The sequence below is a fragment of the Vanessa atalanta genome, chromosome 16 (assembly GCF_905147765.1).
Source record: "Vanessa atalanta chromosome 16, ilVanAtal1.2, whole genome shotgun sequence".
NCBI lineage: Eukaryota > Metazoa > Arthropoda > Insecta > Lepidoptera > Nymphalidae > Vanessa > Vanessa atalanta.
This window is the reverse complement of record NC_061886.1, coordinates 7,460,560-7,485,546: the sequence shown is the minus strand read 5'-3', so window position 1 is coordinate 7,485,546 and position 24,987 is coordinate 7,460,560. Positions and strand designations below refer to the sequence as shown.

Here is a 24,987-nt window from a genome sequence, read left to right as displayed (position 1 = left end):
TTTATAAAAATATATTTAAAAAATGAACGACAAATTAACATTAATACAGTTTAATGATCAACAAATCATTTTTACGTTAACGTTTAATTTGTTTCTAGAAAACTTAATACCGTAATTTTAATTACTTTAGTTTCAACTATTTTTATTATAGAAATCAATAGACCAATTCATTTACGAAACACGGCCTCGTTGTGTTCTCATTCCCCCTTCCTCGTTAAAATAAAATAAAATTAACAAATATAATGAGGATAGTCCTCGATATCATAAAATAATATAAAATTTTAATAAAAAATAATATCGAAATTAAAATTAAATAACAAAACGAAAAAATATTTCTAAATGTCAGTTTGAGGCATTAAACATTAAAAAAATGTATACCGAATTGAAAAGCCGAAGTGTATTTTTGAAGTCGGTTAAAAGTAAAGAATCTTCTTGCAACATACTAAGCAGCAAAGAGAAAACCGCAGCTCATTTAAAAAAAATCACGTGTCGCCTGCAGCTAAACATATAAAGAAGAATATTTATTTATCCATGTATTTTCTTAATACGTTACAATAAAAACGGTTAATAAGTAATAAGTAACATAATTAACCTTTATTTATTGGATTGTATTATTGGAATGAAGTTCTTTTACGCTGCTTACAGTAGAGTGAACTGGCACGTATCGTCTCCTAAGAAAAAAGCGTTATGCCCCCTCCAAGCAACCTTTCCCTCTCTCACTGTTATACCCTTTTTTAAAACTTATTATTTGTTATTGTTATTTTTTAATAACAACATTATATCATCGTGGTTATTATTTAAAACATATTATAAGCAACTTTGTTACAACTAGGTGTCCCAGGATACTTCTCGTTTTTTTTATTAAAGTAAGGCATACAAGCAAACGACCATCCGATGTTTAGAGGTCACTGCAAGAAGTTTAAGTTAATTCTACCGAATTTAAGATTATTTCAGTCGTAACTTTAATTATATTGACTCCCCTACCCTTCAAACTTGGTAACACAACACACAACGATATGAACTATTGATATTTGGCTGTGGGTAGTATAATTGATGAGTGGTTGGTTCAAAGTCCTAACAACGTATAGAATATTTACAGCAAAGAAACAAAGTATATGACGTAAGGTTCAATAGCACTTGTGTGTATTGTCAATGATTGGAGTCAGAGTAGAACAGTGCTGACTGTATTTGGAATTCGACGTCCTAACGAAGCAGCGCTTGTTTAGGCGTCCAAATCAAATGCTTTTATTTATTTCCGAGTGAACCTTCGTTAGAGCTATACTATTTGAAACATGAATAAAAATCATTTAGATGACTTCAGTAGCTTAATTAGACAGTATATAATGTGGGATTACATTATATCCTACTGTAAATATATATAATTAATAAATTAATTTCATAATATACATTAATATACATATTAAATTAATTGTTTAATAAAGTAAAACCAAAAGAATGAATAAAGGTGTCATTTTAATAAAGATGATATGACCAACGTCTTATACAATTTTATTACTACATAGGTATATATTTATAAATATACAATATATAAATAAAAGATCTGATGTTATTTGTTGTTAAATTACATTTTAAATGTTTTTTATAGTGTGGCGGATATTACTGCATTATGACAAGTGTTATTTAAATTTTTAATGAGCCCTTGGCAGGGTTGTGCTCTTATCCATATTTTTTTCGACCGAATAAATGATTAAGTCACTAATCATTTAACCATTAAACATAATTAAAATATAATTACTCAGTGTAAATTAAATTCTTCCTTAAGAATAAAAAAAAAATAAGACAATCTTCTTAGATTATATAATACAGTTGGGGTTGGATTAAAAATTTAAAAAGATGAAAGTATAAAGTGTAAGAACAATACAAGATTAATACAGTAAAGGATAAAAAAAAATCCTCTATTTTCCTTCGAACCGTATTGTTCGTTATACGATGAAGATGAAAACAATTGCTTGTAAATACTGTGAAATCAACGCGTTTCTATTTCCTAGTCATGCAACGAAACAACCTTCGAACAGCTAATAGTAATGGTTAAATGTAACAATACAAACTAAACAATTAAAATATTCTTACGTTATTAAAGTTCCCGGAATTCTTTACAAATTATTTATAGATATAGTTATAATACGTCTCGAGAGACCCTTTTGATATCATTAAATACTTTTTAAACAGTAATTATAGTGATTTCTACAAACTACCATTATATAATATATATTAGCACTAAGCTAACTAATAATCCGATTAGCATGGAACGTTTATACTTTAATAGCTTATAATAAAGTACTTTTATATAGCGTATAAACATTGTATGTGTAATTTATATACACAATCAGACGGTTACATCTAAACATCTTTGACAACATATATATAATTTAAAGATTTACTAAAACTTCGTATAGCGCATGAGTTTTTGTTATTCAATCAACATTTCAAGAATGTCTACAGTAACGTAAGCTTCAGCATTTGTTGTGTATAGATTAAACAGTTTTAAAATTAATTCTATACAGGAATAATATTTTATCTTAAATAAAATTGACGTTGAAGCTTTGTAAATCGGTTCAGGTCTACGGTCAGGAGTCACTTATATATATAATGGTAATGCACCTCACACAGGTACATGTGTGAAGGTGGAATGTGAGGGGTATATTATTATGTTTTGACTAATAAGTACCTCTAATCGTCCCGTAATTTCGGGAAATAGCAATGCACGATGTCGGTGTATTTCTGAATAAAGGGTTAATGAGCTCATCGTGTAATTACACACAGAAGGGATGCCGGAACATAGAGCCATGGTATGCAAAACGGCTCTTGTATTGTAACTACTACTGTGTGTGTGTAGTGTAACTTCTAATGCGTATAGAGATAACGTCACGTCACCAAATAGATGTGGCCTTTTGTCTTATCAATTATTAAAAAAAAAAAAAACATTTTTAAAGCTCAATTTTCAAAATTTTATATTTGTTTTCATGTCATAATTCAAAGAAGAGACACTTCATAACGTATCTCATTGAAGTAACGTGGAGTAGTTATTTATTTATTCACACGGTTTTATTCTTAGTAATCGATTACTTATAGTATTTAAGATTCATGGAATTCAGACGTGACGGCAACTAATATGTTTTCCTTGTTTAATACTCCTTAAATAAACTATATGTTGCAATTATATGTAAGAACAAATACATTTTTATTTTATATAATGATTACTTTTAAGTTTTCGTTGCGTTTCAATTTTGTTATGACGCTTTCACGAATAGTTTCGCTTGAAACATTTAAAGTACAGAAGTTAGCGCACGGTAACGACTTTAGTACCATGCAAAATTAACTAAGGATAATGAGCCCAGCTTCCGAGACGTTAATCCGGAATATGGGAAAACTTGGGCTGTGTGTACTTCATGAATAAATTAATCAACAATCCTTAAGTACGCTTCTTCTTAGTTTACTAATGCAATCGTTTGATTTTTCCCAAAGAATGTATATATTATACAAAACTATATTGATAAGACGCTATGAGCTAAAACTTTAAAAAAAAATATCTATTTATAAATAAATAAATAAGAAGCCTTAAGAGAGGAGGCAGGCGGACGTATATGCAATATGCATGCATTTAACTTTCTTTACGTACGTACGTGTTTTATTACGCACCTAACTAGAACCAAGATTTTTTATAAGTCATTAGTCCTAGAATTAACTTCTATTTAAAATAGTTATCTTTATTATTTAGTAATACGTGAACATAGAAAGTTTTAGATATATAGATAGTATATAATTTTTATGCAAAAAAATCGATATAATTTTATACAAGTGCTTGCGATATTTGATTTAATTAAGCACTGTAGATACTCAAGTAAACTGTAGACACTCGTTTTTCTTAGCGTAACGAAGCGCACCTTAAATATTCGACCAAAGTGGTTACTATAATTAAAATACTGTTCTAGTAAAAACAAAAAAGGTTTTGTTCATCTAGTTTGGTTTAATGGTTTCTTTATCTTATTTCATCACGCTGCTCCAATACGGGTTGGTGGATACACAAGTGACAGAGTATTTTCGTCACTGGCAGGTTTAATCACGCTTTTTTCTTTAATTGCCTAACACGAGATGAGATATAGAATATACAGCACTTGAAATTCAGTGGTGTTTCAAACAAGATTCACGTGTTCCATCCACTGGTCCATCGCCCCTTTGCACAATACTTGTTAGTACATTGTAATGATATTGTGACTAAGTACAGTTAATATTTTTCACAATCGCATGTAGCAGCTGCTACTAAATAAGCATGTTAGTCACTCGCCGATACTACCAAGGCTTTCCACTTTCAATACCTTTAGGTATTTAAAGCGAAGGTTTACACGCACTATTGAAAAACGATTAATTATTCTAAAAACTTATACTTTATAGGTGAATAAATGTATTTACTTATAATAATTTTATAACGTCATAAATGTATAAGTCCACACTAAGGTCGCGCCGCGTATCTAAATTTGGTTATAATGTACATAATGAATATTTTACATTCAATGAAAACGTTTTCGCAATAACGAGGTCTCGCAAGTGAGCGGCGCGGGAAAGAATTTGTCGTTGAAATGTCAATACCACATCAGGCCGAGAGGAATTATTCATTAAAACTCGAATAAAAATTTAAATGAACATTCGATAAAATCCCTGGAGGGTATAGACTTAAAAGAAATATATACATTCGGAGACCCCGTGAGGATCATAATCATAACTTATACGACGTATTCACCCTAATCGATAACAGCAAAACTAGAAACATGTGCGTTATTCGAGTTATAATAGCGCCTGTTTACACATTTTACAAAGAGGTCAGTCAGATAACACTGCCAGACGATTTAGTTATTGCAAGTCGATGTATACTATGTAGGTACTTGATAAAATAAGCGAAAACGTACTCGATAAATATTCGAGGAGGCTAGGCCTTCGATGTGAATGTTAGTTTTTAAACACGCTAAACGACCTTCCCCGGAAGACCTTACTTTAAGAGTTGAAATTTAAATCGTTTATAAATCGAACCTTAAGAATCGAGACTTTGTAATTGACTACAACCTTAAAGGGATACCCTATAAGGTAGTCAATATCACCGATTAGAACACACATTGTTTTCCTGTTCGTTGAGAATATTTATTCATTCATTTATTTTAAATAATACATTATGCATAATTAAACTTATTCAAATTATTGAAAACTATAAACAATACTAGGAAATTAAATGTAGTTCAATATCCCCTAAAATATATTTGTTTGTTTACAAAACGACATACCTTAAGTAGCCCAGTGCAATGCTATTCCGTACACTGTTTCCATAACACGTTATGATAAACGCTATCACAGAACGTCATAAGAAAAAATAAACTTATATACATTGATCACTTAACAGTTCGTACATGAAATTTTTGTAACACTGATCGTAAGCACGTGTACTCAGCAACGCGCCGAAACCAACTGGGACGGACGATCTATTATAGCGGTGCGCGTGCGCAGTCTCGGTCCATTTCCCCCACGCAACTTGCCCCGTTAGAATTTGTCGCAGCGATAATGTGCTTCTCTCTATTTCCTTGCGTACCGCAACACCAGGGTCCATGAGGAATGGATAATGTGCCCTGTCAATCTTGTTGCAAAATAACTACCTGAGTAGATGGCTAAGCTGCTAACGCCAATAATGTGAAATTCATTATACATTACATGAACTATTCAATATACTTACATCGATTAGCGAACAGCTGATACATTTACTTCCTTGTTCGTACATTATCAAAGAAGATAAAACATAACGCTAACCACCACACTAACTTTTACATTTGTTATTCACAAAATTTAGATATATTAGATAAAAGATAGATATATTAGAGGTATTTTATTTTTATTTGTTCTTTATTACACAAATACTTAAAACTTGAAATTTGGATTAACAAAAGTTGCATCAGGTGCAACAGGTAGTACTTATTCTTAAAATTATATTATATTTTAAGAAAAACTCAATTGTTTTGTTTTGAATTGCTCAGCTTCCGTTTTTATTTGTAAAAAACTAAAAAAAATATATTTACATTTCAATAATAAGTAGTTGTTTTAGAAGGGGAAAAAACGATGAAATAAAATGGTATTCAACAGAACAAATATACGAAACATAATTTGAGGAAATTTCGGAGCATGTTCAACCAAGTCGAAAATCCAAACGAAGGTAAGAAATTATTAAATAACTATTTCACCACACGCAAGCCTTTGATACGGGTTGAATTATTTATTTCTGATCTTCTGGGAATTTCCAGGGTTATATTTCGTTATATCTTAAACAAATTATCGTAATTGTAAATATGAAAGGCTTAGTCTACTTGGGTCGTTTCCGAGCGGATGTTAAAAATTAATTTTATCATAACATTCGTATTATGTTTTTTCTATACAAAGATAAATTTTAAAGCAGAACCAAATATAATATGTAAGTGAATTATTTGGTACTGTTTTAGTATTTTTATTTAGTAGTACGTAGGCACGTGAGCTTAAGGTTGTGTTATGTCAAAGACAAAAAAACATTCAGGCGACATTGAAAAATGAAGCGCCCTCTATACTTCTTACAAAATTTAAGGTTCTTGATTGACATTGACATTACATATTTATTTCTATTTCAAAACATATTCAGTGAGATAAATTTTAAAGAAATACATCACAGTGATTACTTCACTATAAGTAAATTTTCGTTAAACCCTATAATTTGGAGTAAATATAAAAGCATCAATCTTGAGACTAATGTCGGATGTAATAAATAAAATAGATACATTCGCTTAGAATCTCTAGTGATTTTGTGTTCCTGTGTCTTGTTGAAACTCGTCTATATGTAAAATTTAACCCAAGGCTCGGGGTGACCTTCCTCAGGAATCTAAATGAAACCGTTAAGGACTAGCTGTCCCTACATAGCGGTTTAATCGTCAGTAATTATGAAATGTGTGTCAGAGAGTGGTTTATCAGAGCGAGTTGCAGCCGTGTTGCACCGTTACTAGATAGTTTTAATTTTTTCCTATGCATTCGTGACGTACGGTGGAGGCCGTTATTTACCCGTTCCGAGACAGGTGTCGCAGTTATCGTCACGTTTGCGGAGGCATCGTATCCAATCTACGACATTTCAAGTGCTACTTTCCTATTACCGTTGTGGGGTATCAAAGTGTCAGAAACCTGTTTCCACTTGGAATATTTGTTTTAACTTTTATTTGCGAATGTATAATTTGTCCAGTTTTAATTTGTTTATATATTTCTACTTAAAGTGCAGTTAAGGGGACAATAACACATACCCGACCTGACTTAGGGTTTTACTTCACGATAAATTTTTACAAGATATATACATACAGTCAGTATTGAAGTAATCGATCTATTCGCGCATACTTCGCCAATGCATCTTACCCACACTCCATCTTTCTGCGAGTACATGTATTTATTTCAAAACAATTTAATATATCTAATAGCTCAAATAGACTTATACTCAATTAAAATGTTGATTATTTGATAAGATTTTTATGTCACAAAGATACTAAGCCAAAGTATTTGTTTATCATACAAATGATAACTTTTTATTTTAAACTGTTAAATATTGTGTCTAATTCATATTATAATATACATAATGTGCTGACGTTGTCTCTGCTATAGACTGTATTATGGCGTTTGTGTTTCGGAAAGTGCGACTGGCCATTAATTTGACTCTTCAACCGTTGTCAAGATAAATATAGATAACAAATGTCCTATTACATTAAAATCGATATTAATAAAAGTTCCCTCATATCAAGCGGATTTGCGTGTTGGCAGAAAAAAAATCGTGTGCTTCATGACGTCATCAGAATTATAACATGGTGGATTGTCGATGCTGTAGTTGTTGTTAAAGTTTAAATGTAAAGCTGTATAAAATACTTAAAAATATTTCTCTACATTAAACAAGAAAACCTTGAGCTAGCCTCGGTTTAACTTAATAGAATTTGTAAGTTCTTGCGGCATATCCAGTTTGTTTTCAAGTTTAAGCCTACAGAACTTACGTATCTACGTTACTATAATTACAATTTTAATGTAGTATAATTTGTTAATGTTAGTAATTATAAATAAAATGTAATTAAAGTTAATATTCATAAAATTGGTTATTAAAATAAATTTAGGGAAAAATAGCTCACAGTCATAAAATGTCATTCACTTTATAATTGATGTGTCGTTTACCTGAAACAAATAATTGAGCGTTAGTTGTGTTTATTAATAATGGCAATTTTATTATAAATGAAGATAAATAAATGTAATGTAAATAATTATTTATAGCATGTATTTTACAATATTAAAAATTTTACATTATATAAGTAATGTAATAAGTAATATTGACTCCTAAAAAGATTATACTCTATTCAAAACAACTTTTCTCGGTCCTCATGTTTTTATAAGTGTTACACCAAAAGTACGACATACCTATGAAATATATGGCCTTACAAACATTCAATATATCTATTAGTTATCTGCATTTCCATAATCGAAACCAAATGTTATAAACGGTAAAAAAAATCAGGTTTCTGGTATTAATACAATGAGAAAAGATCTTGTTCGTTTATTTCCGAAAAACATAATGATAACTATGAATTTCAATAAATACATTAAACATTTCCTATACAAAATATTAAATAAACTCAATAATTGGTAATTAATTGAAAAAAAATATATACTACATTTAAGTACCAATTTGAGCAATTTCATAATATTTTTTTAATTGCATCAGAACGAAGGCGCTAGGCCACGGGGCCTGTTTTAATACCGTTACGAATAAAGAAATCCTGTATAATAAAATGTTCGGATGAAAAACAAAATTAAGCGCTGATATTCTGTAATATTTTCCTGGTAATTAATATCAGATTATGTATACAAATTTTAAAAACGTGAAGCAATAGCATTTAAAGTCACGTATATAATTTATGTAATATTTCCGGAATATACTAGTCGTTATCTAAAAACTTTTCCATAGATGAAATTATCATTAAACAGTATATTGCAAAAAAAAAACAAATGACGTAAAAATTGCATCACAATTACGTTTTAATTCAATTACGATTTGCGTAAAGGGGTCAAGTTCGCTGGTTTATCAATGTCGTCTTTGACTTTAAAATCCGTATAAAATAATAAAGTTTATATTTTTAAACATCGCGTATATTTCGAAAACGATTCGCATATTTTAGGAGAAATGTTACGAAATTTATATTGAGTATACGCTTAGCCATTAATTTAAAATCGACCATCAAAGACCTTGCGAATGACCATTAACGAATAGATGAGGCGGTAAGGCAAGGCCCAAGGTCATCTGTTAAATGTTCGCTGTGACTTGTAAGCCGCTTCGAGTAGGTACCAGTATCGACTTAATACAACATGTACAATACAAACGAATAAAAACGCAGGAAATAAAGTCGGACGACAAAGCGAATCGCATAGCAATATTTTCGGTAACGACAAAAGAACACAATGGTAACTGACAACAACATACCAGGTTTTTTTTATATAAAGTAGTTTTTAGTGACAACAACCGCGGAAATTGCGTTGCAAGTGACAGTACAGTATAAACAAAGTATTGTACATGCGGTCTATCGGCGGTCGTAATGCTCTCGCACAAAATGCTCTTTATTGCCTTTGATAGGTTCATAACACGGTCATTGTCGTGACATCAATTAACTGCAATGAATTGGTCGTTTCGCTTCCGAAGCAATATTTTCACTGTAAAATATTATGCATCAAAATTAATAGGGTAAAGCCAAACTATACAGAACGACACAATGAAAATTATGTCTGTTCTAATGTAATCTTTAATTTTTATTTAAATATATAATATTCATCCAATAACAGACACACTTTAATAATTTGTTATATTACGAAAAATTACGAGTAAATTACGAGTTTCTATTTCGAAACCTAACGAAAACGGCTTATTTCGAAAACTATTTATTTGCTTTATTAAATTTATCAAGTACCTCAAAATCATAATTAAAACTAACAATTTCATGTTTAATTTCAAAATATTAAGAGGATCTTTGTTTTATCTTGAACTTATATTAAGTTTAATTGAATTTCCAAGTACTTTGCAAAACTAAAACTGTAAGGGTAATATGAACAGTAAGCATTATAAAGAATTTCCTACTTTCTTGCGTGAAGAACTTTAATAAATTACAATATTATATTTAGATAAATATTTGTTTATAATATTATGCCCTATATACTCTATTAAGTCGAGTTCTAATTGATTTATACCTATTAGAGCATGAAAAAGTACAGTATTGTTCGTTGTCGACATATTACGGAAATTGTAAATACATAACATTGTCACGTGTAAATAGTGCATCGAGGTGTATTCGAATTTGCGCACGTTCATTACGTGCTTAACGCACGTAAATTGAGTTAAATCACAAGCATTGCATTATTGAAACGTCATTGCGAAATATAAACAAATATTATTAGTGAAAACTCGGCTATTGCTTTAAGAGATAAATACTGAGTTATTTAAGTAAAATAAATTTAACTGGTCATGAGATGGATGGAGATGTAAGAATAGAGTAGAAGCCATCAGTCGTCGGTGAGTAGTGTCCGAACACGAATCCAAGACTCCGCAGAGCGATTAATCACGTGAGTGTACATCGATAAGCGGAGAGTATACTATACATAGCTCCTTTTTTATTTGTTGTTTACCATTCACCCAGTGGATTTATTTTAATGTCAAAGTAAAGTATAACATAAATATAAATACTTGTTTTTCTAACTTAACATTTGACTTTTTTATTTATTAATGCTATAGTTGACGATCACATAGTTATTTTGTTTTTGAAGACATCGAAGTTAAGGAATATTTATAGTAGGTAATCAGGAGAGCCTCGATTATTATGAACATAGGCCTCAGCTGTCGATGACACTCGGGAATAAGTGTTCACTTCAGTTCTTGTGGCATGCCGCCGAAACGCTTCAACGATCATCTGTGTACACTTCGGCTGAGCTTGCGCGCGCATTAGATCAATATCCTCGGCTGCGTCGAGTTCGCACCACGCGAAACCGCTTCGAGATTCGTGGACTTATTTCCTACGATGCAATAAGTGACAAAAGCGACCTTCTTCAAAAGCGATAATTAAATATCAATGGAGACAACAAACTAGCATCCGAATTATAGAGGAACTTTGCTAAGTGTACTGTCGCCAAGTTATTGGGTACTAAGGAAAAGTTGCGAGTGGATAGTTTTGATGGACTTCTTACTTACTTTGCCATGCCGAACATACGCTAGCACTATCGCGTACATCGCAATCGCAGTAACTCATAGCTCGATGTGCAGATATGTTGCCTCTTTGGAATCGATAGTTCTACTTAGTTAAGAGCTAGTCAACGTTCGCACGTCACTTACTTCTGCCATCAATCCTGATTTTAGTTTAACAGGTTTAGCTAGGTTAACCTTTAAATTTTGAGGCGAGACGTACTAAAATATTTACATTAACAATACATTACACTAATACATTTTTCAAAAAAGCATTTAACTATACTGATAAGTGATCTAAAACGTTCAACCTTTTAGCAATCAATTTGCATGTCTAACAACACATCGTTACGATGTATGGGCCTTTCGTGACAAGTCCACCAACTAAGCTAAGTGTTGTTTCGTGACGCAATAAAATTAAGCCGCTGTTGATATACTTTAATGGTAAACAAATTTTAATATCCATTTAACTTGTAAAAAGAGATAAGGCACATTATACATATGTTTTATGACGACAATGTTTATCAGTAATTACTTTGATCTTGAATTATCTCGTAAATCAATCCTATTAGGATCAGTATTAGTTGAAAATTATTCAGTTGGTAAAGTTTAGGTAGCATATATATTGAATCACGATTTTTAAATAGTTCATCATTTCCGTAATTCAAATTTATGATATGTCAAAACGATTGGCGTGGTTCCAGTTTTTCGGACAAAGATGCGAAGCTAGTGGATAAAACTAATTGAATTTTCTCGATTTAATACAGATAAATTAGTTTAATATAATTTAACTACAAATATTCCATTCGCACTTCATTGTAATATTGTTAAACATCTACTAAATCTACAAATATTTGTGATACATATAAATTTATTTCTAAATAATGCAAGCTATTTAAACTAATAAAATATATTTAATATAAACGTTTTATTAAAGAATTGTAAAAGAAGATTTTTAAAGAAAATAAACATACAAATTTTTGTTTCAAGGATTTTTAGTTGTATTGAATTAAAAGAAAGCACAGATTGTAGGAAATCTTGGCAGCGAGCGAAGCGGTGACGTTGTATACAAAGCGTATAAACGTAACGTGCTCAGGAAGTAACAATAGAGAAGTGTTCGCCAAACGTTACAATGACATGGGTGGGCGTTGCATGGGGTTCATTGAACGCCATTGTGGATCTTCAGGTACGAAATTTTTATATTTCGTATATTACCGGTCTTAAAAACCCTTTACGAGCGTCTTTATCGCGATCTAAAATGCTCTTTAAAAATGTGCATTTAAGATAGAAAATTATGTTTAGAAATAATTATTGAGTAATTTTAGGAAATTACTGTTTTTAGCAGACTCGTTAAAAATAACGCTCTTTCAGTTGAAATATATTAAGATATAGCCCTCCAACTGTGTGTCGTGTTCCTGACGCACACGTGTTGTCGCAGTTAAATATAACAGGCGGTTCAACGCACGAGGGGGGCGACGCGTACGGCTAACCTACTACTATTACTGTACATCACTATCGACCATGGGGATTAGCTACTGTTTATATTATCGTGCAATTTATATCGATAACAATATATACGTACATACAATTGTGTATTAATAACAAAGTATAATCCATATGATTCTATGAGATTAAGTTAAATATTTCAATATGTAATCGTATCGTAAATTGCTTAGTGTAGACAGTAGATTATTGTGCGACGGGATTATAAATCATAAATTAATTCTTTGGGTGAGTTTAACAGAGACACGAGTTAACATAAATAATTGTAACAGCGCTTGATAAATAGTTGTAGAACACCGATAAGATATTTTCAAAGTTAAATAAGGAATATAAGATACGGTAGCAGTCTAGCGTTATAAATGAAAATAAACAAATACGCTAACATTACCGTCACAGCGCCTATTGTGTGTCAATCGCCTGAGCTTTGCTGAACATTTCTTTAGCCAGGTGAGAACGTTGCGATCCATTCGAAAAAAACTTTCTTTTAATGCACGGTATACTGAATAAATAGCATCGCCGCTAACGAAGGAAATCACAGTGAATTGGTAATGGGGCTTAAGCTAGGCTAGTTTTTTTGTTCTCTTTGTTTATACGATTTGTTCAGATTATTTTATTAAGTAAACGAATTTATTTAATAAAAAATCATGTTTGTTCATGTCGTTCTCAAATCGAAATAGATATTTATCAATTATTCAATTTAAATGTCACGATATTAACCGTATAATAGTCATACAAATTTCACTAAAATATTTTTATCCATTAATATTATAGTTCTTAGATCTTTTTTATTTTACGAGTAAAAATAATGCAAAATTTAAACAATTCAAACAAATGTAAACTCTGTCGAAAGTGTTATCGAATCCGAGTGTCTATTTTACGCATTGCAAAACACATTGAACATTATACAAAAAGTCGACAAAATACTTACCAAAATATTTGAACGACATATCGTAGTTACCAATTACGATAGAACAATGATAATAATTATTCAAACCATTACTGACGACTATTCACTAAAGTTCAATACTAAAACATACATCAGATGTCCCTGATATCTTCGTAATATATAACAATTATTTACATAAGCATTATTAATATTAAAAACTTTATTATATATATTAATTATCAATAACAATATTGATCCATAATATATTTATTATTTATCGGTATACTAAATTAATAGTAGTAGGTATCCAATGAGCTGTTATTTAAACTAGTAAGAAATATAACAAAAACGAAATAATGAATAAATACACACGTACACAAAGCATACGTAACAAAGGACAACTTTTAAGAACTTTCGATCCATTCACTTGTATCCTTGCAAGTTTATTCTAAGTATATTCAACGGCCGGGACCAGTGTCAATTGCATTCACCTATTGTATAGTTTGATGTTATCAATAGTCACATATATTCAATATACTCCTCGTGCACAGGTGTTATGCTCCAGTCACATCACGTACCGATGCAATAGATCACGTCTCTAAAGAAATGCTCAACGTGAATATGATATTCGAAAATAAAGTACCCGCTAATGACGTGTAGTCAGTCATTTAGCGTACAACTTGATCTATTCGATTTCTTTGTAATAATTAAATGTATGATGTATCACGATCTAAATACATAATGTGAGGCTTGATGAAAAATTCCATTTGTTTCTATGAACGCCAAAACGTTATGCTCATTACAATATATATATAATACAGCTGTCGGTTTTGATAACAAAAAATTTTAGGTGTGTGCATGTGAATAACCGCAGCACCTCTTAGGGTTCTGTAAGGAAAAAATATTTTTAGTTAAACAGAATTAACACAATTGATTTCATTGTAATTTATATACACAATAAGAGTTTTATTAAAATATTAATACGAGTGACGTTATTATATTCTTAAGGTAAATTAACACAAAGCAAATACGTATATAACGAATACTATCTGTCATTCCTTCGGTCAAGTACGAGAGGTATTTGGAGAATCCTAGTCACGCGAGACAGACTCGTGCTTGACTCGCGGCCACAACGAAATAGAGACAAAGAGGTTCGCATAACCTTGGCGGCGTGTGCCTTGCTGACGGGCTGACGAACGCGGAAGCCACTAATGAACTACCGCCTACAGCCTTTACGAATATACAGCGTTGATTCTACCCGTATTTTTTTTTAATTTCACTTCCCACAGCCTTTAAAAAGGTTTCGATCTTATCGCCAATGGCTATTTTAATCTTTTTTTATTATATAATTATTGTACAACATACAAAATTTAAATTAAACATATTTTTTTATACAAATGAATTCTCGATTGTATTGTTATCTTATTTTGCAAAGTTTGCTTAATCACAATATTAAAGTATCTTTTAAAAGTTATATGTTTATTAAAAATATTTTATTACATAATTTATTAAATGCGAATAGCATTTAATGGTTGATTATAAAATTCATGGACGTAATAATAAATCTTAATTTTATCAGAATCGCATTCGTTTCACAGAACATGACTCTGAGAGTTAAACTTTTTGCAAACAATGTTTAACATAACGGATTTAGTGAAATTTCGAACCGGTGTCACGAGTAATTACTTAGTTCACTTTAGAGGATCGTTCGGTTACCAAACCGCAACAATAATTATAACTGGGATTTAACAATATTCGAACACAACTATTACTCTTTTGTTTTTTGAATTGTTAATTATCCTTGACTTTAATTTGTAGGTACGAAACATTTAAGTTCTGGGAATTCTGTTTTTGTATCGACACAAGGTATAACATATAAACAAATTAGGGTATGAGGAGGAAGTTAGGTTTTATTTAATAAACATTATTTATTTTCACGTGAACCAATAGTTTATGCATACATCAATCATTAATGTTATAAGGAAACTGAGTCGAATTGTGTTTTAAAAAATTGTTCATCTTAAATTTTATTAGTCCTACATTTATGCATTTTTTAATAATTAACCATTGTTGAATAATATCTATATGATTAACTAAATATTTGATACATTTTTAAACAGTTTATGAAAATCAAAATGAATACACTCTGTAATAATAATTTAATATGGATAATTAAGACGAAGAAAACAAGTTATATTTAAACAGTTAAGTCCTTTACACCGAGTCGCTCTACTGGAGAACTTATAAACGTTTGATTGGGCACGTACCTACACTCGTAAAAGCAGTTTCAGCATACAAGCTATATTTAGATGTTTAATATTATGAGAAGTACTGCGTTAATAACATTCTATGAGGTCGGTTATCGTTAGTTTCGTCTATACATCAGAACACGAGTGCGGCAAAGTGCTCGGACGTGGGCATTCACGGTCTCGATCCGAGTGGCCCTCTGGCACTCACCACATGTACACTGGCGTACACTGAACTCTGTCTCAGATAAAATGTTGACGATTCGAGGAAACGGGACAGCGGACGTCGATTCTTAGGTACGATGCGCTTAATGGAACCTTGTTGCTCTGTTTAGAAAATATCCAACGTTCGTTGATAGATAGATGGTTCGTTCAAGGAACTTGGATTAAAACGCGTGAAAAAGACAGTTTCGTATGAGATATTACGTTCAATATAGACTGAAATAACTACACAAAATATTTCGAACATTATTATAAGTAACCTAAACATAATGTTAGTAAATTCTACGAAACAGCTTGTAGCTATTCTAAAAATAAACTTGCGTGTTGTAACCGCTTAAAATTTAATGTTTGAATACAATATTCGATCTGGCATAGGTTCTAAGTGCTTTGTTATTTACACGTATATTATATTATTAGTCTGTTTAGCGCAACCTACATTTTGACAGTATTGTGCTTTCCTTTTGAATGTGTATTATACTCTTATGTTTAGTTAAATGTTTTGTTACACAAACTATAATATTTTTTAAGATAAATATTTGACTGTTTTACGTATATATTTGTCAGTAGGCTCTTGTTCTAGGATTTAAGTTTTAATAGTTCCGTAGCACCTTAAATCGATACATATATAATTTCGGCATGTCTACTACCTAGTTTCTAGTTTTAATCTATATTTTAAATAATAAGATATATGTATATATAAATAAGCAAACAATTACTAAATGAGGTGTCTTGTTAAGAAGGTCGACTAAAAATAAAATTGTGTTTTTATTTCAGCCTTTTATTTTATCTTTATTTTTGGAAATATAAATTATAAATTACTTCATATGAAATAAATAAACATTACAATTCAAATATCGAAAATAATCTTCACTAATAGTAAGTAAAATCGTTAATGTGGGTACTAATTTTTTCTTATACCATACAAAATACAAAGTGACAGCGCGAAAAACTTCTTTTCGTGTAATTTGCATGATTACCTTAGCATCTGCGTGGCCTGACACGAATATACCTGATTATTCATTATAACGGGATATCAGGTGAAAGATGTATCTACAAATATTATTTAAAAAGTCTCGTTAATAAATTCGCTCCAAACAAACATAAATACTTTTAAATCGACATCACAACGTCTTTTTTCCTTTTATAAAGGATCTCGACGTCAGATTATGTTGCGACCTTAGTACGTAGAACGACGTGGGAGGTAGCGACGACTAAAAACGTCCGGTTAATATTACATGACTACTTGCATTTGAATACAGTGACTTCATCTTTTAACGATTATATATATCTTATAGACACATATAACGATTTCGATGCCATGATAGAACAATTAATATTCATAGAGTACTTCTATTGTTTGTATAAAAGGCATTCGAATTGCGAATCCATCTAAGTAATTTGACTTTTTAGTTTTTAAATTGAGAAAAAAGGATCCGATTACGCCGTGTTTACTTGTCCTACGTGACATTGGCGAAATAATCTGTGAAAACTTGGCACAACTAAAAGTTAGTGAACAAATAAATGAATTCAATTTGTTAGGGTTAAACTAATAGTGTTTTTATTTTAAAAGGCAAAATATATTATTGACAAATGTACTATTATAATATTGTGTACTGGTCTAACTTCTATACAGCCTAGTTCGAATTTATAAGTTTACAATTCACATTACACATCTACGAATATTATTATTTTCAGTTTGATATTTCTCTGAATTGGTATTATATTAGTTTCTAGTAATAAAATATTACACGTTAATTGACGTCACGTGACCCATGATATCGATGTTTATGCTGAGAATGTATCGATTTCATAAAAAAGGGAAACACTTTTTTAAGAAAACAAAGCAAACTGAGACGAATAATAACAGCCGAGTAGAACATCTGTTAACACGATATCGTATACTATGACCTGTACCTTACGATTTTGATTATTTGCAAAGGATCTGACGTGCACAGTTAGGTGGTAACTGAGTATCGAGATGGCCCAAGTGATGTACGAGTATTGCATATATCTCAATTTGTTTTTATCCCTGTCATGATCTTCAGTAACGGTGAAAGAAAATAAACATGGAAACTTGCCTAATAGAGTGGACTAAATTCTGCCAAACCACAACATCGGAATAAGCAGGTTACAAATAGAAGCCTTTGTCAAGCTATGGGACATTTACTACTTTGATTTTTAAGTTTAATTTAATTGTGAGAGCAATTGCCAAATAAGAGTACTTTTTTTAACTTTTTTTAGTACTTTTTTAAAAAAAAAGATTGTATAAGGAAAAAGCCGAATACTGGGAAAAAAGCTAGTTATGTTCTACTGAGAGTACGTTTCTGTATATTTTAATCAATCTGGTAGCAATTGAAGAAAGTGGTCTATTGGGATATTGTAAGCGAAGAGTCGGGGATTGATTTAGGATACAAAAGGTGCTTTACACATATGTTTTACAAATTTGCTTCCGCTTCTCCTGCTTGAGTTTTGAATCTGATACACAATAGTTTTGCTACATAATTTTAACTTTTAGAGTTCCTTCGTTGTTTTTTTATAAAATAAATAAAAATGATCGGTGACATTATTTACTTGTGCATCTGTGAAATAAGTATAATTTATAGTAACCAAAAAGGCAAGACAAATTATACTATTATTTAAATTTTTCATTATGAGCGCACAAAGTTGTAAACGTTGATTTTTTAAACAAAATTGCGAGGTAGCTTAGCATTGAGAAGCTGTAAGCAAAAGTTCATCTTCAACTCAATAATGCAGGAGTAGACGAGTTTTAGCAAATTGGATCACGATCGCGATGAAAAGGATACAAAGTTTTAAAAGAAAAAGCCACGATAGTGAAGCAACTTTCAAGCGTTCATTATACTTATTTTATAAGAAAATCTTTTATCTAATATACTTCATTACTTTCTATTTGACCATTTTATTACAGAAACTATACCTAAGTGCACAATTTTATTTAAAATTACAAAAAAAATTTAATTATTTACAAAAACCTACATGTTTGCTTTGATTAACTGCATTTGTTGGTGTGTTATAAATCGTATAGATCCAATAACTATATGTCTATTTTATTGCAATTATTTTTAAATAAAATATTTTTACACTTATTTAAGGCCTTTGATTACGTGCAATGTGAAACAATGGACAGATTACGTAACTAAAAACTGCTCTTAATCATCTAATTTACTGATCGTTTTTCTTTATAGCTTTGATGGAAATGGAAAGAAATCTCCTGGGGCTTCGAAAGTGTGGGGGTGTCACTGGGATCAATTTTTGGTCTATTTCTTATCTTTATTTATATAAAGTTCTTTTCTTATTTATAAGGTATCAAACACGCGAAAACATTGTGTTCTGATAATACTTAACTATTTATTTTTTATATAGACGACTATTTTAGACGATGGTAACAATAGTATACTATTAATATTTTATTGAAGTAATGTACTCTTATATGAAACAAAAAAACTTATATACCCAACACTATTTCTTGGGAACACTATATTATTATGCTAAGCTACAATAGGGTCCTCGCAGTAATGGATTGGCGAGTAGACTCAATTCTGCAGCGTTTGCGGTTAAAAAGAATGATATCTGATGTGAATACGGTTCGCCTTGTGTTATTTAGTTTTTTCCTCTATATAAGATCCTATGAGTAACCCTGTTCTTCATCGAGCCATACAACTTTAACTTTTATTTATTTAATCAATAAATTTATAGAAATGAAAGTATTGTTAGTAGCTTATGTTAACGTATGTTCATTTAACATAACAATTTTTACTAGAAATTGTGACATTTTAATTTTGACTTTGACCCATACTTCTATAGGGTCAAATCTTACAATTGAATAAACTCAAACCACTCAACTGATTGAACTGAATTTTTAACACTCCTTTGGTGCCCGTGACAATACAATACAATCTCTAATACCATCAATTTTGTTCTAATGTACCGCCATATAACAGTTAGTATTTAACAAGTAGGTATATTTCTAAAGTACATCTCTCAAAAGTTTAAAGTATACAAAAATACTTTAATAATAAATTTGACAGCGTCGTATATTATGTAGTCCATTTAGGTACTGATAGGTATAATATTTTTTATTATATACTTAATCAGACTTAATGATAACCATTGGGTTGAATATCGTTCATTGTTTTGTTTACCATTCCAAGATATAAGCATTTAAACAATACCAAAATAAACATCTGAATGATTATGTCAGATTTCGACAACAAGTTGTTCCAACAATGCAATTGTTTTGTTTAATGGAATTAATCAGCTCATAATATATTTTATTGTTTTACTATATCGAAACTGCAGTTAAGTCTCTAATAAGCACTTTTTAATCGTTATTTTACAAGAATATATTTAATTTAAATAAGGCTACTATAATATAATAAATTTATGATTGATGTTTAATATCATTAAGATACGGTTTTCTTGTTGACATTGAGGCTTTAATTAATTAGGTATATTCAAATCAAAATAAAAATAGTACTGCTATACTAATCAACACTGCGTAGGATGTTAGCAAAAATGCTAGCAACATTTCCCCGGTGAATCGCAATTCCGATCCTTTGGACGAAAACGAACCAGCCCTCTTGTCACCAGTGGAGGCAATAAGACGGGGTTTTATATATTTTATAAAAGTTGCGCTATTTTTCAAAGATTCAAGTACTTGAACGGCAAACGGAATAAATATATAATTTTGAATAAAGAAAGGAACCTTACTTAATTAACTTTAAATAAGTAATAGGCAGAAATGCAAATACACAATTCTTGATCTAAAGTATTTTTTCAATGTTCTGTATTCAAAATATTAATCGTTTATATTTATTGAAAACCCAAAACTGATTGTTTTGTACATGTCTAAGCTGAACAATAGTTGAATTACACTAAAATTAAAAATACTGCTAAGGCTAAATTGGATTTAGAAAATAAAATGTTTTAGAGGGAGTAGACGTATCCTTAGTAAACATTAAAGTATAGCCAAGCTCGACTGTAATTTAATACGATACCAAATTCAGGGAAATTGAAATGAATTATAAAATCTTTAATATTTTAATCTCACTTGTATCGTGTATGTGATTCCTGTGAAATACATGTTTAATGTAATTATCAACAGCATAAACGTGTTTATAAAGTGCCTGATAGAGTTGTTTATCTAATGGTTGCAAACTATCGTGAAACTATACTATTATAGTTTAAGTTAGTGTTCTATAACACTAACTTAAACTATCTGTACAGGTGCCTAATTGTTTACGAATAACAATACGATACTACTCCGAAAATAGCGAAATGAACATTGTACTTGAGTTGAATTAATTGACTATCAAATGTTTCTGCTACAACGTTCATTTACAATGTTCAGATTCAAGATAACTGAGCAAAGCAGGTGGACCTAAACCGAAGATTGCGGTTTCACAACATCGCTGAGTTTTCTGTGTTTGTATCTCATCGAATATCGGTGAAGAAAAACGCAATGAAATTTACATGTTTCGGATGAAATTGTAAAAACTGCAACGTGTATATCGACTATCACTATGCTTTTCTTAAAAATTTGAATACACTTTTTTCCAGTACTGAGCAAATACGAACTATTACTGCTACTTACTTACGACCAAAGTAAAATCAGCCAGGGGCTCTTTATGGTTGAATTAAGAATTTAACTTTTTAATTATTGTGAAATGCCTACTTCAGGTAAGTAAGTTGGAATCAAAAACACGACAAAGATACATCTACATGGAAATAAATTGTGTATAAATAAAATAGCAGTGTGTTTTATTATCTTTCCAAATATAATTACTTTTATATAACTGAATTTATTATTGTATTTTCACTATTAACAGAAGATAATATATGATGTACCTACTTTGTACAAAAATATAATAGGTATTCTTATTTACTGTTCAAATAAATATCCATAGCAATTATTTAAAATACCACTTACTTAAATTAATACAGTTCACTCATTAAACGACAAAGTATAAAGTATGTAAAAGTAAGTCGTAAATTATTTTTATATTTTTGGATACTTTTACCATGAATTTGGTATATGCTCATGATAAATTTATCAGTGATTTATTTATCGGTGAAGGGAATTTTAAGGCCACTTATAAGTTACATTCATGCTATTTCGTATAATTAGGTCAACGTCCTGTTATGATTGACATCTCTATCAATATTCGATAGTAATATTGTTACTGATGTGTGAACTATTATTAAACCATTTAACAATTCTCCGTAATAACTATAATAAGTTTTATATTAAATTCGTAACAAACGTATTTTATTCAGTGACGTGGTTTATATTATTTTTTCGCAATTACTTGAAGACAATATTTATTCAATTAAATGGTTTCAGATTGATCATGCCTAAATTCAGTTTTATTTATATTTACTCGATGAATTTACATAACAAACACATTAGTCGGGAACGTGTAGTTGATATGTAGATATACAGAAATAGAACGTGTCGGGGATTTGTAAATAATAGCCGGTATTCCGGTTTAATGCTTGTCGTATATTGAGGTTTGGAAACATAAACATATTCTCATATTCTGACAACTCTTTATCAGTTACAGGTAATCACGACAAAGATAAAAAATGCAGATAGGTACCTAGTTAGGTCAAGAGCAGCTGGCATTCCAGTCGGCACAAACCACCAAGTCGGCAGCGGCGTGCACATCCGCTGCGGCGGTGCACTCACGCGACCATGCACCGCTGGTAGTCTACACACACAGTCCGAAGCACACACATTCACTAATCGCACACGGAACGCGCCAATGTCAACGCAGTGTCATGGTTCGGCGGTCCCTAATTGACCTGGATTACGGATAACGGCGCAAAACTATTGTAACTTAGTATTACGGCCGGACTTCTCAATTTCCAATATCAAGGTTACAATTTCTTTTAAATATAGAAATAATCTAGAAACTTAGGGAATTTTAAAACCAGTCGCGTAGCAAGAAACTTCCAAAATAATAATAATATAACAATAAAATCGAGAGCGTTCGAATATTTCAACTAAGTTAAGGGGAGTCCATAATTAGAGGGAGCGACTGACTGAATGAATGAAGAGAATAAGGGTTGTTATAGCAGCGGAGGGTCGATAAACTTTTTTACGAAGGGCCAAAAAAAAGTCGATAGTCGTAACGGAACCAACTAGCGACTCGATGTTGTCGGTCGAGTTACGTTGGTCGGGGATAGAAAATCGTACATACAAGGGTAGGTTCGCGAGAACGAGCGGCGCGTGACGGTACGAAGCGCTCGGTTCGAGCGTCGCTCCGGTTTGAACTGACGTCGCTACTTCGCTAGTCGGTCGGGAACGTCTCTCGGTCCAGTAGCGCGCGCGTGGCGCTGCCACCCGCCCCCGCGCGCACTCCAAGTGCCGCCCTGTGATAACGCGTCCTGCTGACGCGCCACCGTTCTACCACCAGTACCGAGACGAAGCTATCTCAAAATAAATAATAAGATTTTTCAATTATGTCAATTAAATAGCTCATTTATCTTATGGTTAGCTCAGTTATCTTTTGGTTGCTAGTTATTTTTTTTTTTATTTCCTTTTTACAGAGAATATATGAATAATATTTAATTAAGTGATAAATATTTAGGCACACGCGAAATAATTAAGGATTTTGTTGGTGTGGAATAACTAAGGTTTTCTTTATTTTGACTTATATTTATATATAATGTAATGAAAATTCTCATATTTTTTAAAAATACACATAGGAAAGCAAACTAACTAGCCAAAGAGAGCACATTATTTGATATGTGTGTTATTCACCTAGGGCCAGACGACCGAACCAAGAATTCGCCATCCCTGGCACGTACGCATGGCATTGCCCATAAACCATCCCGATATCGGACGTCGCGCCACTGAACCGTACTATCCATAGAAATTGAGAGATTCAGAAAACTGACAAGAGGAAAATAACTTCCATAGCTAGCGTTAGTTTACGATCATGGCCCAGTTACGCCCGATAATATTTCGTAGCTATATGTGATAACGATAAATAAGGATGAATAAACAATATTCCGACGATGATATATGCATCTTACTTGTAAGACTGTATTATACGTTGGTTATATTCGCAATATTAAATTATGTAAAGAAAAAGTGTCCTACTTTCATAGAACAAATTTAAAATTCGCATCTGACATGCCATTCCATTGTGAAATTATAATTAATTGAGTGTAATGCGGAGAAAGGTCGATGAAAAATAACATAATCAATTCATTGTAAATTGTAATTAAGCTCATTTGAAAATGATGTCATTATTACGGCTTCATTTCGCTATTTGCTATCGAGGCGTTATGTAAATATGAGTTTAAATCGTTAACGTCCACAATAATTACAATCAGTGTCAATTACTGTAATTACCGGGTATCGGTCAAGGATTGAATGGAAAAGAAATCGTGCGACACGGCAAACCTTTCGTAAACATTGTTTGAGAGTTAATAAGATGAGTTCGAAGCAGTTTCCAGTTGTTCTCGGTGAACGAAGGGTTTAGTTTTCAATCTAAAACTTTGGACTGAAGAGCGGTATCGATCTTGTTTGATTTTAATTGCTACGCTAACTTAATTTCAGTTATTCTGTAACGAGCAGTTACCTCCGAGGAAATTTAATAGATCCAACAATTTGTTTGTTGTTAACTCTTCGAATTACGCACAAAACCTTTAAGTGGATAAACTCCATTCCGTTTATTGGTTTTTTAAACGGACGGGAGTTTTAATATGGTAATTTTAAAGTTGATTTAAAAAATATATTTGATAAAAATGAGTTTGTATAAGTAATTGTATAAGAATTGTATTGTATTATACTGAATTATACAAAGGTAATATTATAAAATATAACAGATGGAAAGAGC

At 31.2% G+C, this 24,987-nt stretch overlaps 1 protein-coding gene across 2 annotated transcripts in view; it reads right to left on the bottom strand.

The window, feature by feature from the left end:
* LOC125069695 (protein gustavus) overlaps positions 1-24,987 on the bottom strand; it is a 56,653-nt gene that overhangs the window by 22,232 nt on the left and 9,434 nt on the right. Inside the window, exon 1 of one of the 2 annotated variants that reach the window (XM_047679238.1) lies at positions 5,295-5,465. The exons of the other annotated variant lie outside the window; for it this stretch is intronic. The gene's annotated coding sequence lies outside the window, so the exon portion shown is untranslated. Of the gene's footprint in view, positions 1-5,294; positions 5,466-24,987 lie in introns of those variants that run through there. 2 annotated transcript variants of the gene reach the window in all.